Source organism: Chelon labrosus, assembly GCF_963514085.1.
Source record: "Chelon labrosus genome assembly, chromosome: 9".
Lineage (NCBI taxonomy): Eukaryota > Metazoa > Chordata > Actinopteri > Mugiliformes > Mugilidae > Chelon > Chelon labrosus.
In genome coordinates, this window is record NC_140359.1 from 7,891,587 (window position 1) to 7,909,936 (window position 18,350).

General features: G+C 42.1%; 1 protein-coding gene and 1 long non-coding RNA gene across 7 annotated transcripts in view; both read right to left on the reverse strand.

Moving 5' to 3' along the window:
* Positions 1-18,350, reverse strand: part of fbrsl1 (fibrosin-like 1) — a 272,207-nt gene that overhangs the window by 202,090 nt on the left and 51,767 nt on the right. The window lies entirely within an intron of this gene.
* On the reverse strand, positions 5,322-6,402 carry LOC311492727. The gene is made up of 3 exons (XR_014699224.1): positions 6,301-6,402; positions 5,561-5,707; positions 5,322-5,450 (listed from the first exon to the last, which is right to left on the reverse strand). It is a non-coding gene; the product is annotated as an uncharacterized lncRNA (long non-coding RNA).

Genomic DNA, 18,350 nt, shown 5'->3' on the forward strand with positions numbered 1-18,350 from the left:
AAAAAAAAAAAAGAGTCTCTTTCTCACTGCTGACTAACTCTGAAGATAGCAAAAGTGTTTTGACGTCAGTTGAATTTTTTTTGTGCATCCTGCTGTGAGCTGAACCGGAGTGAGGAGTAGGCTTTGTTCACACAGCGGGAGGCTGACAGAGCAGAGGCATCCCAGCCGGAGACAACTGACAGGAGAGGAGAAACCTCAGATCTAACTGCAGCCTCATACTGCATCACTGCAGTCTGAGAAACACCTACCTCCAAAAACTAAAACCCTTTTTGAAACCTAACACCCATACATACACTTTCAGTGCTTCTCTTGGCCTGCTGGCGATAGATCTTCCTGAAACTCTACACACCAATGTAGAACTAAGGATGAGACCTACTCAATGTCAGGCAACAAGGCTTCTTCATTCTAACCCTCAGGCAAATTCCAGGTAACTCAAAAAAATAATATCAGCCCTCAAGGAATATTGCGACCAGTACAAACAATAGTGCACATCAGGCAACCCTTTCATGGGTGAACTCCTGACCAGGAATTGCTTGATTTTATCCAATGATTATCCGGATCACTGTTTAGCTGTCCGGCCTATAACTCTATTGTTTTGTTGTTCTGCTTTCATCCACATCAGGCAGCTGTTCACAGCGAAAAAAGCTGTAAGAGTTACCTACTGAGCATCAAACAGCTATGTTATTAAGTAGTTGCTGAACACAGAGGAACATTCAGCAGCTTAAGAGTCAAACAATTCTCTCAGGAGTTGGTTGAGAACAAAAAAACAGAGATAGAAGTGTTAATATTGTGCATACACCCACCAGACATGACATTATGACTCCCTTGGGTCCCCCTTGTGCCTCCAAAACAGTTGTGACTCATCAAGAGAATGGACATGGGCCTTCTGATGGTGTCCTGTGGTGTCTGGCAACAGAATGTTGTTAGTGGGGACCTTTGGGTCCTATAGGTTGAGGGGTGGGGCCTCTGTGGATCATCCCACAGATACTTGATCAGTTTGGGATCTAGTGAATTTGGAGGCCAGGTCAACACCTTGTGCTGTTCTTCATGTTTTTTGAGTTGTTCCTTGCCTGTGTCAAGCTGCATCCTCCTGGGGATGGCTGCCGCCATCAAGGAGTGTCATTGCTATGGGGTGGGGGTGCTTGGTCTGGTCTAGGTGGGTGGTACATGTCTAAGTAACATCCACATGAATGCCAGGTCCAAAAGTTTTCCAGCAGAACACTGAATTGTCAAGATGGTCAATGTTATTCATTTCTGCTGTCAGTGGTTTTAATGTTCTGGCTGATCATCGGGTGGACAGAAACATCTCATAATAACTGCAAACAAAGTGATGCATGTGTAAGTAAGCTGCTGTTTGCGAGCATTGCAAAATTTGCCAAGTTAAACTAAAGCGTCGAGTCTCGACAATATGATCCACCAGAGACAGACAGATTCAAATGAAGATGTAGGAGGGAACACAGGTGTTATTAATAACAGTAACAATGTCTCTATTCAGCTATGTTCCAGCAAGCAGCGACTGTGACAGTGAGCCGACGTGCAGAATGCCAACTCGAAACCCTGACGCAAAACATCTATTATTTTGCTCCCAAAGAAACCAATATGATTACGAACCCAACGGTTTTCACTGTTTACTTTAAAGAACACATCATCCAGTCTCCTACACACAATGATGAATCTGAGCAATCTGGCCAGTAAAACGGTCCACGCTGAACAGTGGGACAAGCTGTCATCCGAGCGTTTGTTAAACGTGTGAATATTCAGACGGCTACCGGTAAAACTAAACACAAAACAACCTGGTGATTTTGTTTGACAGGGAGGAAAACGAGCTGCCACAGAGAGAGTGAGGCAACATGTTGGAGGCAACAAAAACAAGCGTCCCTGTGTGGTGCTAAAAGCCACCCCAGAGCACTCCCCAACCACTGAGTCAGCCCTCAACTGATGGCATCGCGCTCTTTGCGAGGTGAATGACGCGCTGTTTGCATACTCACTCACACGCACACATTTGGAGAAACCTCATTCAGTGTGCGTGCTTCCATCGGGAACAAGCGGCTCTGTGTTTATTGCCGCTGCCACCCCACCGCCACACACATAGCCCTATTGTGTGACTTTTATCTCTGTATTTTACTCCCCTGCTTTTCCTTTCACTTTTTCCTTTGAAAAGGACTTTGTGTCTGAACTCGTTTCACTTCTGCTCATGTCCCTCTTTCATTCCATACACTCCATCATCACGCAGGAATACACAGTGAAAGAATGCCTCATTCCCTTCAACAAAATACACAAGCTTTTCCTCATTGTCTCTCGCCGACACATGCAGCCGCATCCATTTTCACACATCCATTTAGCACTCTGGACTCGCACCTCTATCTCTCCCTGATTCAGAAGTCAGTGGGGAATTTCTCCCACGTCTCTTCCTCCACACCTCAACAGGTTCAGGTTGCCAAACCTGCCACCTCATGTGTGCATGGGCATAAAGTCAAAGGGTGTGCTACTGTTCTTTCATCAAATATTTTAGCTTTCATCAAAATACTTGGATAAAGGAGAGCTTTAGGCATATATTCATTGTGTGTACAGTACAATGAACTCCAGGGCCTGTCCATTAAAATAAGCTTTTAAACATATGTTGAATTTACATGAAAATACTCAGATACAATAATAAACTTGTGTAGATTTACAGTGTACAGTGTAGAATAGAATGAATAGAATTCAAGTAGTCTGAACAGAAGAACGGAGAGCCAGAAACCAAGAAGCAGAGAGTGGAGGGGGTCTGGAAAGCTCACTGCCCTCTCGTGCGTCTTAGAGAAGCCAGTCGGACAAGCTAGCCTTATCTAAGAGGTTTTTGAAGCAGGAGAACTCAGGGCTAGCTCATGTTAGTGCCAGCTGTGGTTTTGAACTATAGTTGACCTTTTAAAAAAAAGCATGCAGTAGAGAAGAGACTTCCTTTTGTGACACAAGTAGAAAATTTGCCTATAAATGTGAAAAGTTGCCTAATTTAGGCAAAAACCCAACCCAAAGGGCTTTTTGGCATAAAATGGGGTGTAACGCAAAGAAAAATCCGTTGCTCTCCGGAGGCGCCTCGGGTTTATTGATGTATAACTTGTTGTACGGGAATAAATTCTATTTTTCACGTTTGAACTTGACTGCTCCAGTGTGCTCTCTTCAGAAGAAACTTAGAAATCACCGGACGAGCTAAGGTCTTTGCTGATCTTGCTGTTTGTCTACACGACACATCACAGCTCAAAAACTCAGTTGTTTTGGTTCTCTATTAACATGCTAATCAAACTTGCTTTACCCAGACAAAACAGATATCAGATAACTTCTCTGTAACAGACATTAGCAACTACCTGGCTATCAGAGTCAAGCGCTCAGCAGCTAAAGAGCCCCCAAATGAGCTAAAAGGGAAAAAAAATGAATAAAAATCTGATTCCTATAAATATGGTTGTGTGTACCAGTCCATATAAACAGCCCACTCTTGTGGTATTCACAACCTTGTAAGACCAGAGACACTAGTAAAGAGATTTCCATGTCAGTTTACAATGATGTCTGCGGAAAAATGTTGCTATCCCCAATGGCCTTGTATTTAAAATATGCCCTCGTATTTTCTTTATTAAGTTACACGGTTGTTAGCTTGCTAAAGTGCTGGCTTCTAGATGCCAACCATTGTCTAGTAGAGGTGTTTTCAGGACTTTCAGTTGATGTTACCACTTGAACAGTAAGCATTTTGGGTAACACTTTATAATAAGTACACACTATTAAGCATTACTTAAGCATTAATAAATATTGAATTCGTCATTTATAACGCATGAATACTCATTAGTATGTAGTTTATAAACACAGTTATAAATGTTGTACTCGTCATTTATAAGCACAGTAGTTATGGATTAGTAAACACTGAATTCATCATTTATAAAGCATGTTTCTAATGTAAATACTCATTAGTATGTGGTTTATAATCACAGTTATAAATGTTTTACTCATCATTAATAAGCTCATCTATATAAATGATGGATTCAGCATTTCTAAATTAAGTATTACATCACTTACCCACCAGTTATTTAGGATTTGTCAGTGGTGAACATTTCTATTTAGATGTACATGTCTGCATGCTCTTACACGTCCACTATTCAGACATGTACTAATGGTTAGTGAGTGTGTTAGTAGATGTTTTATAAAATCTCACAAATTCCATTTCCAACGGATGTCTTATAAACACTTATTAATGCAGGAATTCATGAATTCAGGCAGTTACAAAGCACTTACTACTCGTTAATTAAGCATTTTGTGTGAGCTCATCTAAAGTGGGCACTATCGATGCCTTATAAAGCATTTACAAACGAGATTTAAAGGCTGGCAAATCCTCAAAACTCACAAAAGTTCCAGTTATCTTAACAGACCAGGGAGAGACACAACACAGGGACATAGAACATATTGCATTGACATTTATTGCAACTTCCCAACATATCCTAACTGTACAACTCACAAAAAGTATAAGCATGGCTGGATAAAAACTTGCCAACACCAACAGTGGAAGTTTACATACAGTAAATAAAATGTTTCTCTGAAAAAAATAAAATAAAATCTTTCTGTATCAAAAAATAAAATCTTTGTTAGAAAAAAAAATATATATATTTTTTTTCTGTATCAAAAAATCAAGTCAGAAAATATTTCAGTGTCACAATTCAACAATGAACTTTTTTGTCTTCTATCTTTCAAATATTTGACAGTATCAGTGTTAATCTAGCATTATAGCTGACTTTGTTTTCAGGGGAAGCAGCTTTCCAGAAATCTTAAAGGCTTTAACTGTGTCCACTATTCCTGGATCCTCCTTAATTGAAGTGGCACACTGTGTGGCAAACCCACTGAGTTTCACCTGACTGTTGTAGCTTTTAAGGAGTTCCTTATATTTGCTGGGGGCAGCAATGAACAGCTCTGCGATTGGAGAAGTGACAACAACCGTGTTCCGGTCCACCCCAACACGCTTGAAAGCAGCAGACATTGTCATCCCTCGACTAAACAGCCGAAGAATCTTTTTGTACCGGGACACGGCCTGATCTGGATTTTGGACTGCAATTTAGACGACAAAGAATTAGTGTTATCAACAGTGAGGAAAAAAAGAAAGGAAAAAAAAAGGGTTCTACACACACTTTAAACATTGTACAGCAGAGCTAAACAGGACCAAACCAAAAACCCAGTGAGTAGAGAGGGATGAAAGTATTAAATGTAGCATATTTTACCTCTTTTACGTGTCTTTGGTATCATTTTCTTTGACTTCTTGGACTTTCTCTCTTTCCCCTTCTTCTTCCTCCTCTTCTTTTTCTTTTCTTCCTCTGATGAGGATGTAGTAGAGGAGGAGTCAGACATAGCATCAGAGGACTCCTCCTCTGGGCTATCACAAGAGGAAGATGAAGACAAGCAGACTGCCTGGGTGGAACATGTATCCTCTTTTTTAAGAGCTGTTAAAATAGATTCAAACACAAACATTAGGCTAATACAGCACAAAAAGACAAATGCATAATCTAGAGTGCAGAGAATTTCTCTAGATATTGCATGTAGGGAGACTTACCTACTGCCAGCTGTTCCTTTAGGTAGTCTCTCTCGTTGATAAGCTCATCAATCTTCTCCTTTTGCAGCTCTACCTTAAGCTTACACATCTCCAACTCATGGGATTTCCTTTTGTCCACCAGCTGTGCAGTAGGGGCCAGGGACACACCTAAAAGAAAGAACGTTTTATTTATCATTATAAACGTCTAAGTATTCATTTCTATTCAATATACCTGTATATAGTCCGCCCTCCATTACATATGGAAAGTCAACCACATGCTTGAGCTTTACACTGCTGACTTGTACCATCAGAACAGACGTCCTGTGATTTTCAGCTTTCTACGATTATATTATCCTTTACAGCAGCCTGATAAACAATATGAGCATGTGCCCCCTCTATTAAATATGAAAGGAGGCTGCTCTGATGATACAAGTTAATGGTCCTAAAATGTGTGTTTCTCTTCTATAATAAACATTCTACATCTCGGAGGAGATGTCTCTCCACACATCACCCTTTCAAAGGGTTGGGAACCGGTGGGGGAGACAGCCCGAGAAAGCGGGAGAATCGGGCCCATGAAAAAAAAACAAAAAAAAAACTACAGTACCCAAGTCAGCGCTCCTGAAATGTGTGATTTTCTCCTATCATACACATTCTACATCTCGTGGTAGTAACTTCAGTCGGGAAGCGAGAGCTAATGCCTTCAGCTGCTAAGCTAACGTTAGCTATCATCCTTGTGCGCCAGTAAACAAACACATACTCACCACCACTAGTGCCGCTGACGGCCGTCGACTCCGATATATCCGTCTCCACATGGGCTTTCTTTTGGGCCCGCGTCCGCCGGACTCGCCGATTCAGTTCAGAGCACTCCGTCTCCATCTCCATCTCTCCATTTAATCTAACCGCGCCGATCAGTAACGTGTGGACGTAAAGTGTCGCCGCCTGCCACCGTCATCACGTTGATGACGTGCTGAGAGCGGGATTGCAAGTTCAACGTACACGTCCCACTCCCTAAGTCTTCATAAACCCCTCAGTTTAATGTTTTTTTCACATACAGAAAACAATGAGCAGATTTACCCGACTGAAGAAGCTTATTAATGACGAGACATCGAAAAGAAACGCCCTGAAGCTGATAAAGTGGCTTCAGAAGAGGAAACTGCTAAAAAGAAAAGTCAAATGCAGAACTTGCCATCACGACATGAAACTGAAAAAGAGGACGAACAGCGGAGATCTATATGCTTGGTGAGAAATATATAATTGGATAGATAAATTTGCAGTTATGTGTTGATTTGTCTTTTGTATTGATGCATGCAGGTTATTTTGGGATGTAATCAGGTTACTCTGTGCAAATCAAATGCAATTTATGTGATATTTAGCCTGCTGGTTAACAAACTGTAATCTAATCTAAATCATTTTGGATCAAACAGTGATATATATTGTAATTGAATTTACAAAAACAGTACTGGCACAGAATGCAAATACATTGTGTGTATCCTTGTGTAAGTTTTTGCTGTAGCTATTCTCCTCTCAGGTTACTAGTGTTTAAATGGTGACTTTATTATTTTTGTTTAATGAGTTTTGGATGAAAGAGTATGTATCCTTTGTTTATTTACATTAAAAAAATTTAAGGTGAACATTTTGAGGAAGTGCTCCTCTTGCTTGACAACAATGTGGCCCTTCAGGCTACAGTAGAACATATACAGCATTCATAATTGGTCAAATCAAATTACCCTTTATGATTTCAAAATTCCCGTAGTTTAAAATACAATCAAACAAATAATCCTTGTAACTGACAATCTACACATTTTTTGTAACCTTATTATGTCATTTTGATTTACAGTTTACCATTACGACCCAAACCTGGGTTTGTGTGTGTGTGTGTGTGTGTGTGTGTATGTGTGTGTGCGTGTGCGTGTGAGTGAGTATAGTATAGCATGAATCCCTTTCCTAATTTAACATTATTACCATACTTTTTAAATAGGACCTGTCGCCAAGCAGCACATATGGGAAAGGAAAAAGAAACGTCTGTCAGGCACAAGTCAATCTTCAGTCATTCAAAGGTCTCCTTCAGTAACTGGATGCAGTTCATATACAGGTAGGCAAGTAATGGCAATAATAACATAAACACATATATCATAGAGAATGCTATTTGCATAAAACACTTAATATACAAAATAATGCATACCATGTTTTGTCAATAAATTTCTAAAAACCTTTTTTTTCATTTGCCTTTGAAGATTTTGTCAGGGTCTACGATTGCGACAGATTGATATGATGGATGACACAATTGCAGCCAGTTCAACCACTCTCACTAAAATGGCAAAAAAATTAAGGGAGGTCTGTGTCACAGCAGTTGAAAGGATGAGAAGGCGTACAGGCCAGCAGATTGGTGGAAGAAGGGAGTTTGTTGTGATCGATGAGAGCCTTTTTAGGCACAAAAGAAAGGTATGTAATAGTGACTTTCATTAATTGTCAAATACAGTCAGACAAGTTATTGTGAATAGAATGTATCTGTTTACGTCTGTGTTGTTTTGGTTTCTGCATCAGTATGGGAGAGGAAGAATGGCTGGTGGTTGGAAAAGAAAGAAGTGGGTCTTTGGAATGTTAGCTGTGAGGCATCATCAAGGAAGAAGAAAGCCTATTCTACGTCTTGTGGAGAGAAGATCTCGAAGACATCTAGTCCCCTTGATTGCTCATCATGTGAAGCTTGGATCTACAGTTATAAGTGATGAGTGGCGTGCCTATCGCATACTCTCTGCACTAGGGTACAACCATCACACTGTCAACCACAGCCGGTGGTATGTAGATCCCCAAACTAGAGCCCATACCCAGCATATTGAGAGGGCCTGGAGATCCTACAAGGAGCAGATCTGGAGGCTTAGGGGAAATCGCACTGACAGTTTGCTTTCTGACCACCTTTCAGTGATTGAGTGGAATGAATGGCTCGCAAAGAAACACTGTGAGGGTGCATTTGGCAGACTGATACATGACATTTCCAAAAAATACAAGTAGTCATATGCAGCCACTGTAACCATTGTTAGAAAAAAAATCCTTTTGCTGCATTATTTTATCATGTGTTGAGTATATTTATTTTATCTTTATCTTAATAGATTTTTCTTGAAGAGAACTGCATTAAATTGTGACACTGAAATATTTTCTGACTTGATTTATTGATACAGAAAAAAATATATATATTTTTTTTCTAACAAAGATTTTATTTTTTGATACAGAAAGATTTTATTTTATTTTTTTCAGAGAAACATTTTATTTACTGTATGTAAACTTCCACTGTTGGTGTTGGCAAGTTTTTATCCAGCCATGCTTATACTTTTTGTGAGTTGTGCAGTTAGGATATGTTGGGAAGTTGCAATAAATGTCAATGCAATATGTTCTATGTCCCTGTGTTGTGTCTCTCCCTGGTCTGTTAAGATAACTGGAACTTTTGTGAGTTTTGAGGATTTGCCAGCCTTTAAATCTTGTTTGTAAATGCTTTATAAGGCATCGATAGTGCCCACTTTAGATGAGCTCACACAAAATGCTTAATTAACGAGTAGTAAGTGCTTTGTAACTGCCTGAATTCATGAATTCCTGCATTAATAAGTGTTTATAAGACATCCGTTGGAAATGGAATTTGTGAGATTTTATAAAACATCTACTAACACACTCACTAACCATTAGTACATGTCTGAATAGTGGACGTGTAAGAGCATGCAGACATGTACATCTAAATAGAAATGTTCACCACTGACAAATCCTAAATAACTGGTGGGTAAGTGATGTAATACTTAATTTAGAAATGCTGAATCCATCATTTATATAGATGAGCTTATTAATGATGAGTAAAACATTTATAACTGTGATTATAAACCACATACTAATGAGTATTTACATTAGAAACATGCTTTATAAATGATGAATTCAGTGTTTACTAATCCATAACTACTGTGCTTATAAATGACGAGTACAACATTTATAACTGTGTTTATAAACTACATACTAATGAGTATTCATGCGTTATAAATGACGAATTCAATATTTATTAATGCTTAAGTAATGCTTAATAGTGTGTACTTATTATAAAGTGTTACCGCATTTTGTGTACGTGATTTTCCAAGAAACATGACTCTATGCTCAATCAATGCATTGCTCAATATCGTAAGGGTGAGAAAACGGGCAAATAATTGCTAACATGTTCGCTTTTAACATTCCTGTTTAACAGGGTAAAGGGTAAAAGTTAAATAATCTTTAAATAAAAGTTTTGCATGTACCTCTTTTTGTGCTGCCCCCTAATGGTGGGAAAAAAATATTTTTACTACTTTAAAATGACAAAGTTAAAACATATGGTTTTCCTAAAATATAACTGGGGCAATCTGGTTAGTATTTACGCCAGCCATTGGTAACTTGCCCAATAAAGACCACTAGCAAGCTAGCTGTTAAATGGCTATCTGAAAATAATTACTATTTCCAGCCGAAACATGTTGAGGTATTGTTACTAATATATGTCACAATTCAGTCATATGCTTTAAAAGAAATTGCCAAAATGGTTTAGCTCATTTTTATCAGTTCAATATGATAAATTGCTTATTGACCTATGATTTAAATCAAGTTCTTGTATAAACACGTCAAGATCTAAATGCAGTCTAAGGTGTGTTGCGTCACGCCCAGTGACTGTACTGCATGTCATGTCCTGTTTTCCTTATACTGCCTTAACCTCTGCGTCTGTACCAGTGTCAGGAAGACAAATCCCAGGACATTTACCATCCCTAACAATTCAATTGGCCGAGAAGCTGATTTTAAATTGAGGCTGAGAACTGCACTTTCACTTCAAGACGCAGTAAAGAATAACAGAGGACATGCGGGGGCAACACAGAGCATTAGCAGACTAACATATTTATCCTGCCACCAGCAACCCCACACACACACGCATACGCCAACCCCACTCTCATCTCTCATCTGCCCAGTGCAGATCCTTGACCAGGGCGCTTGTTTGAAAAACCAGAGGTCAAACCGTAAAGCAATTACACTGGCAACTCATCAACCAAGGGATGACAGCAATACAATTATCTCCAGGCTGCAGCAGCCTGCAGCAGACAAGTGAGCAGAGAGAGAGGGCTGTGGTTAACTCTGGATGTAACAGTGCTCGCTGTATAATTGCACCCTGCCGAGTGCACTTTAATCCTGTGTTTAACAGGTACAGAGTGGTGCTGAGGGAAAGAGAAAGTGAGAAACAGAGAGAGAGAGGGGTCTGTTAGGTCTTACCCAAGGCCTTGGCATCATGTCACCTGACTAGCAGGGAGATAGGGAGAGATATGGAAATGGAGTGGGGAGAAAGGAGAGTGATCTCCCTGCAGTCAAGGCTGGCAGTGCACAAGCCTGATCAATCACTCCTGAAGGATGTACAGAATTAGTGGACATGAGAGAAGGAGAGACTGAGGGAGGTTCACCACAGTGCCTACTACTGCCTAAGAATACGTACTGTTGGGCCTTTCACCTTGTACACACAGTGTCAAAGAAAACTGAGACTTGATGAGGAAATAATTCCAGCATTGAATTTTTAAAGGAAGCCTGGTATAACACTGGTTTAATCTGACCGATTTTCATCTGGTTTCACAAACAGGGTCTTCCCCTAGTGAAGACAGCCTCAAATATAGTTTTCAACATAAAGAGGAGAGCACTAAATGAGACACTGAAAAAAAGTTTGCATTGTTGATTGTATTATTGTCATTATGGGAATTCATCAAGGTCTTTGCTTTGTCTTGTATTAAAGGAGGCAATTTATAACCGACAGATGGTGTGACATGTGGCACAGCAACACTTTTCTGCTGAACACTATAACATGAACAGACAGTAACCCTGACGAACAATGTATATCCAAGAGTGAATCTAATTGTGGCTCGTGGCCCGAGGATCTGTATGTTCTGCTGTAATTTCATAAATGACATACATTAGAATAAATGTTGTTACTCATATGTTTAAATCTCATTAGTTTGCTTCTAATATGCTCCTCTGGTGTGGTAAATCATAGCTCTGTTATGTTTGAAGCTGCTCATTTGCTTAACTTTCATTTGTAATCTTCTCTTACTTCCTCTTTTCAAGTAAATGATTTTGCTGCTGCAGTGACCCAATTTCCCAATAGGGATCATTAAAGTTTTAGCTCGGTCTCTGAAAAGGACTTCTTTGGCATGAAGTTGTAATTACATTGAATTCTAGCAGTGGGTGTCATTTCAGGACAAGGACTTTCTTTCTTTTAAGTAAAATCTTTCATGGGCAGAAGCTGTGAATATGTGTACTTAATGACACATCATAGATGTTCTCCTTGTAACAATCCCAAACAATTTCAAGAGGAGGTTTGATCCAAATGCAAAACTCAAGACCTAGCACACACGTGTCACTGAGTTATGAACAACTCCACGGAAAGATAACATTGTGAGAAGACTGATTAATGAGAAACCAGATGGGAGGAGGCTCGATGGTGGAGGAAGTAATCAGCAACTAGTCAGCAGCAGCCAGTCGCTGGGAGGAATCACAGTGATGAATGAAACATTACCAGAAAGAACAAATCAAAGAGAGTTTGGATCAGCTGAGAAGCCTTAAACTTGAAGCTGAATCCTCTGCTACTGGGAGAAAACCCTGTTTTTGAGCCTGAACCCTGCTCCTCTACAAGCTGCCTCCCTGTAGGGACCAGCCTGTCAATCACCCAGTAGGGCATGTAAGAGTACAGCAGCGGTGGCCCCGTCTGAGGAGTCCAGTGGGTCTGAATGATGTCTCATCAGCTGCTGTGGTGTCAGAGCATTGGAGCGATGCTGAGGTTTTGGGCATGTTACCATGGCGCTCATTCAAGCACTACGTCGCTGTGCTCCAGGTGTGGTGATATGGGACTGGGGAGGGCAACGTGTCTCCAAACTAAAAGAGTAGCTGACAGGATGAACTAGGGAAAGCTCTGTGAACTTCATCTGGGCTGAGAACAGATGAACAGAAGGAGCACGCAGAGGTGGGTTTTGTTAGCTCTGTGCCCGACAAAAAAAAAACCAAAAAACTATTTTCTTTCTCTGACTTCACTTGTTATCCACCTTGCCTTTAGATGACACACCACCTGCCGGGTTTTTGTGTATGCACGCAAGTAAACGTTGTACACGTGAGCCTGTGTCAGGTCTGCTTCCACTCAGTAGCATCAAACAGGAGTGGTGGCTGTGCGCCTCTCGTCTCCATGCTTTCCCTGTAATGAGGAGTGATCCATTCGCCTCCCGTGGAGGAAGGACATGTTTATACAGCTCCTGCTCACAGGCAGCGAGTGGAGAAAAACAGATTACAGAAGCACTCCGGTCAAATGTCAACACAACACCGCACAAGTAGCGAAGAGACACACATCAGATGCAGCAGCGAGAGTGTGAACAGACGGCTAGCGCTAAGTGAATCAGCTAAAAACAAACAAACCTTTGAGTTTACAAACAGAAGAATTTCCTCTGTGCTGACCCTTGTTCGGCTCCAGTAGAGACTGCCCTGCAGCACTTTATAATAGGGAGTTGAGTCAGGCCAGTGCAATGCTATCAGCCCTGACACGTATTGCAGATCTCTGCAGCACCTTTACAATGAGAACTGCCCCATAAATGGTAGAAATGGAACAGCTGCCAAGTCATCGAACAGGCCCTGTGAAGTCCTGCGTGACAGGAGAGCGGTTTTGTTGCGGGAGCAGCCGTTCATTACAAGAGCCCCCCTTCTGTGAAAATTAAGAGTGGAATCAGAGCGCAGGGCTGGCTGTGATTCATCTCGCTGCCTCTTCTGTCGCAGCTCGACTGCTAGCATGATGAAATAATCGCAGTGAATAGGCACTTGTGCACACTGGGACATCAGGGAATCTGTATGCTGAAGGCCAGGAGCAGTAACTGGCAAGCACAAGAAGGAAGTGAGATCTGGCCCACCTGCTGTATAACCCGGGTCAGAGCGAGCCACACTGCCTGGGCCTCAAAAAGTACAAATTAACAAGACACTTGACTGAAAAATCTGTGAATACAAAGTAGCAGTGGTTGCCCTCAGTCAAAGCAGGTCCTAAAGCCATACACCTACTGCTGCTAAAGAAAGCTCTGTAAGAAAGGAAGGGAACGTGGAGAAGGTGAAGACAGAGTGGAGATGTACTGGAGTCAACCCAGTCAAAGGTGGAGTGTCTGGGCAGATGCCAGATCACAGACAAACTAGGCCCAGTGACAGATCTATTCCCCTGTTGCCTACAGCCAGCTGTCACTGCAGATAAACACAAAGGGCTCCTCTCTCCAACAACAGCGCGCTGTAATCTGGAATTGACAGCTGACTCTACCTCACAACTCTGAGGGAGCTGAGGGAAAAGATGCTGTGAGTCAATTAACTGAAAGAAATGAATTTTCACTTGGATTCTAAATGCGGGATAAGTGGAAGGAGAGAGAAAAGAGGATGCAGAGCACCATTCCGGAGAAGGTTAAGTCTGGGAATAAATGAAAACAAATTCAGCTGTTACACTGTGTCACAAAGGAAGACTTTGCTATTTAATGTGTAAAGCCTGCTAGGAGCAAGTGTGAGGATACTACCGAAATAAAATCCCCAAACTCATCTGCAGTTCACATATTTGTCTCCACATGTACAAGATTCACTGATCTGCAAATCAGATCCAACAGGTTCCACATGAGATGGTCCCCATCCAAAAAAAACTCCTTTCCCACTGGGGTGTGGTGCCCATCCGGTGACACATTAACTCCGGTACTCCCGACACCGGCTGCCAGGAGTTTGATGTTTTGCGTCAAAAAACGCTGGCCGCAATCACTTCACATGGAGGAAAATGCGTCCTTAGCCTCCAAACTGCTCGTGCCCGTGCCAGGTTTCGCTTCAGTCTTTCCACGGGCCATTCTGCACAGAGCAGCGGATCAGCGCGCCGTGTGCTAGTTGTGAATGTCTGTTTACGTTTTCACAGGGAAAGCTGGCAGCCGCAGCGTCTCTGGGCCTGCCAACACAAGCCCAGGCCTCGGCTGACCCGGATTTGTGTCTCTTTACACAACAAAACTTTTTACAGCCTCTATAAAAAGTAATATCGCACGCACACACACACATACTTAAATTCAAAGACCATTAAATGAATTGAAATATAAACTGTATCTTCACCGACTCTCCAGGGAACTGCTCTTGCACTCATGCATTGAGTCACTCCCTGCCTGTCTGCCTGCTTAATGACATCAAGGTCTATTCCACTCATGTCCGGCGACTTAATATTCAAACGACCGTAATAAACGTGGCCAATCCTGTCCCCATTTTTCAGCCAACTTGCACCTCATTTTATCCCTATTACAATCTGATGAAGTGATGAAACCCCGCCTCCCATTCCCAGAGTCCCTCTCATAGCCAGGGAAGGCGTCCGTTCAGAGCAATCTGGGGATCGCATCATAAATACCTGTATAGTTGACTCCTGCCAGAGTTATTGCCGGAGATACAGCCCACAAATCAATGCTACGCAGCTGGATCTAGATTAGGCCAAAGCTTTCACTTGGGTATACTGAACCCAGGGAAGACATTTTTCCATGAGTAGCTGCTTACTTTACACACTGAGATCAAAAAAACTGTTTGCTTAAGAACTGCAATACACCCCGCTACAAGTCCCAAAAATAAGAATATCTAATGTGATCAAATCCCAGACGGTATTTCTGTAAATGTAAGGAAGCAGCTCGCTGATGTATAAATTTATTGCACACATCAGTTTCATCCAGATGAAAAGGAGCAGCCTCAAACAGAGCCACGGCTCTCTTTGCAAATCACAGAGAATTTAAATGCAAATATCTTTGTGCTTTTCAGCGTCTCCATCAGATTTATTTGGCCCCAGCACAACAGACAGCTGCAAGCAAACACTGATTTCATTAAGGTGTTATTTGAGCCCGCTGTTGTGTTGATATTAAGCGCATGTATTACAGAAGCTTTACACTTGATATATACAGTAAACAAAGTCTGATCCGCTGCTGACGATGTCAAGACGCGCAGCCACTTGTAAAGAAGACGGGAGCTCGGCAGTGAAAAGAGCAAACATGTAATATTGATTGCACACCGCCAACTCAAGATACGCCTGACCTTCCTACAAGTTGAAAGTAAAAAAAATTTCTACAGCTAAATTATGCCAATAATTCATTGCCCTTACACATCGCAACAACGACTGAGATAATATTTTTTTTCTGCGAATACTCATAATAATTCACCTTGATGCTACACTCCCACTCACCATCCGCCCCCCTAAACAAAAAAACAACTTAACCTTCCTCTCCTCTTTTTATGGATCGCAAGCAGTTGACATTACTGTGACATTTACCTCAAGACAAAACACCGGCGCATTCTGATTCTCCTTTAAGTAAACTCCCCTCCGCCCTTCTCGCTCGCTCCTTTCAAATGTTACCTGCCTTTGTTTTCTGGGGGAGGTGGCGCACACACTTTTTACCATCTCCTCTGGCTGTGATGTGAGGGGAGACTGCACGGAGCTGCGAGTCTCTGTGTTGAACCTGACTCTTAACAGGTACCCTGCGTGACCGGATCGCCTTTGGACCGAGCACGAAGCATAAGAAGGACACAGTTTCCAGTCAGGGTAAATGTTTTTTTTGTAGTAATCTGAGATACTCTTGCCCACACAGGCTCAATTTGCAGTGGACTCTGAGGATCTTGACCTGAAACCTGGATCTGAAGGCTGGGTCTGAACTGGGGGGAGAAGGGTCGCAGCAGTTTTGAACTGAAATGACAGCTGACAACAGCAGGGGAACATACTTAAAGTCTCATAGCATTACTGGCTAATGGGGATCTTTGCAAAATCTGAATAGTTAAACTGTAAACTCCCATCGTCAGCTGGTTAGGGGTATCAGGTATTTTAGGTCAGGTCGTTTTGGTTAACCTACTTATGTAACTGATGTAATCAATTCCATTAACGCATTACTGCAGCCCTAAATGGAGGTGAAAAAACTCTACTAAAATCTAAAAGACAGAAAAATATTTCACCCAGTGGATTCAGCTCAAGTATGAATAGGATTTATTTTTCTTTAAGGAGAAGCAATCTGCCATAATCTGTCTACTGAACTTGACTTTTTTTAAAGTAAGAAAATAATGCTTTTACGACTTGAGAAAAGGAAGGGAATAGAAGCGATCATGATGAATGTGAATGCTGCTGAGAATCTGCATTCAAAGCTTTCCAGGGTCCCGCCAGATTTCTGTAAATATGCTGGTGATGCATGCTTACTCCAGCTGTAAACGGGACTGATCCGAGCCAACAACACAATCGAGACCGAAGATGACTTCAGCGCTGGGAGCAGGCACACGCCTTAGCTGGCTGCTGTGCACGCAACTGGATCTGATCCAGGAGGGCAATCAATGGTTATGTGACAACGGAGGGTTAAAGGTCAACACAAACCTGCCTCGGTCATGAGATGTGTGTCCGTGTACGGGTGCCTGTGTTGGAGCGCCCAGAGGTGTGTGAGCACTTGGGCGTATGCTAGTATTCTTGTCATTTGTCAACCGGTCGAAAAGGTAATTACTGTTTGGAAACATTGACTCATTACAATATGGAGACAAATGGCTTGTCTGTTCTGCCTGAATCATTGACAGCATAATAACAGACCATCTGTACCTCCCTGAAGCACTAAGCGGTATACATTCATCATACAGTACAGAGCGAGTGTATGCAATTACATGACACCAGCACTGTGTTGTTTTACTAACAAATGAAATGGATGGTGATGTCTCAATAAGTGGAAGTAACTGCGGTGGGTCAGTAAGCAGGTTGACCTTTCTGACACATTGACAGGAAGCCAAACAGTACTGGGAGGTGCTGGGGTGTTATTGGCCCACGTCCAGTAATATCTGCCATAGCAGCCATCATATATGCAATTCTGCGACAGAAGCCTTCTGTCTCCATCCCATACTCATATGCATTCCATAAATGTGCTCCTGGGCTGTAACACTGCAGCCGTTTTGCAGGGCTAGGACAGCGGGTGCGTGGAAACGACTGTCAGTCTGGAGAGGTGAGGATGTCACTGGGAATCGGAGCTGAAAACGCAATTTAGCCAATTTCATGCGTTGAGCTCGCCATTCTTGGGCTCCAAGAAAAACATGGCAGGAATGTAGACACACAGTGCCGTCGTGTGGGAGTGTGGTATGCATGTATGCGTGTGTGTGTGTGTGTGTGTGTGTGTGAATACGTATCCTTATACGTGTTATGTGCATATGTCTGTTTGCCTTCATCTCCACCTTGCCTGCCAATCTGTCAATCAGTGCATGTGTAGAAGGAGACCAATACATCTCTGTGTGGGTTGTAGGCATCTGCCTGTCAATAGCTCTTGCTTTCTCTCTGTTTGTCTGTCTGCCAAGCTGCCAGTCAGAAGTGTTAGCAAAAAGAGAGAAGCCATCTTTCTCAGCTGAAGGGCTCCCCACAGAGAGAACTGAGAAGCCCATCTATCTCAGTAGGTATTTGTGATTGCCAGCGGAGTGATAAGATGCCCCCGGGGCAGCGCTCTGTGCTCCGGCAGGCAGGGATCTTACACTGCAGTGATGAGTGCTGTCTAGGAGCTTTATCTGGGACAAAGGCGGCCTTGTTAAAGTTCAACACCAGCGCTTAAACTAGCCGTGAAGAAACAGAGAGAGGAACTGAGGGGGAGAGGGAGGAGAAACGTCTCCGGCTGAATATAATTACCTAGTTCAAACGAAGCTGAATATGGTAAGTAGTACTTATCTCTTCTGCGACCTTCCCGGCCCGCGCATTCCACTGTCATGGAGACTTAATAGAGAGAAAGCTGGGTAATCACACCGCTCTATGCAGCGGTGGGCTTCA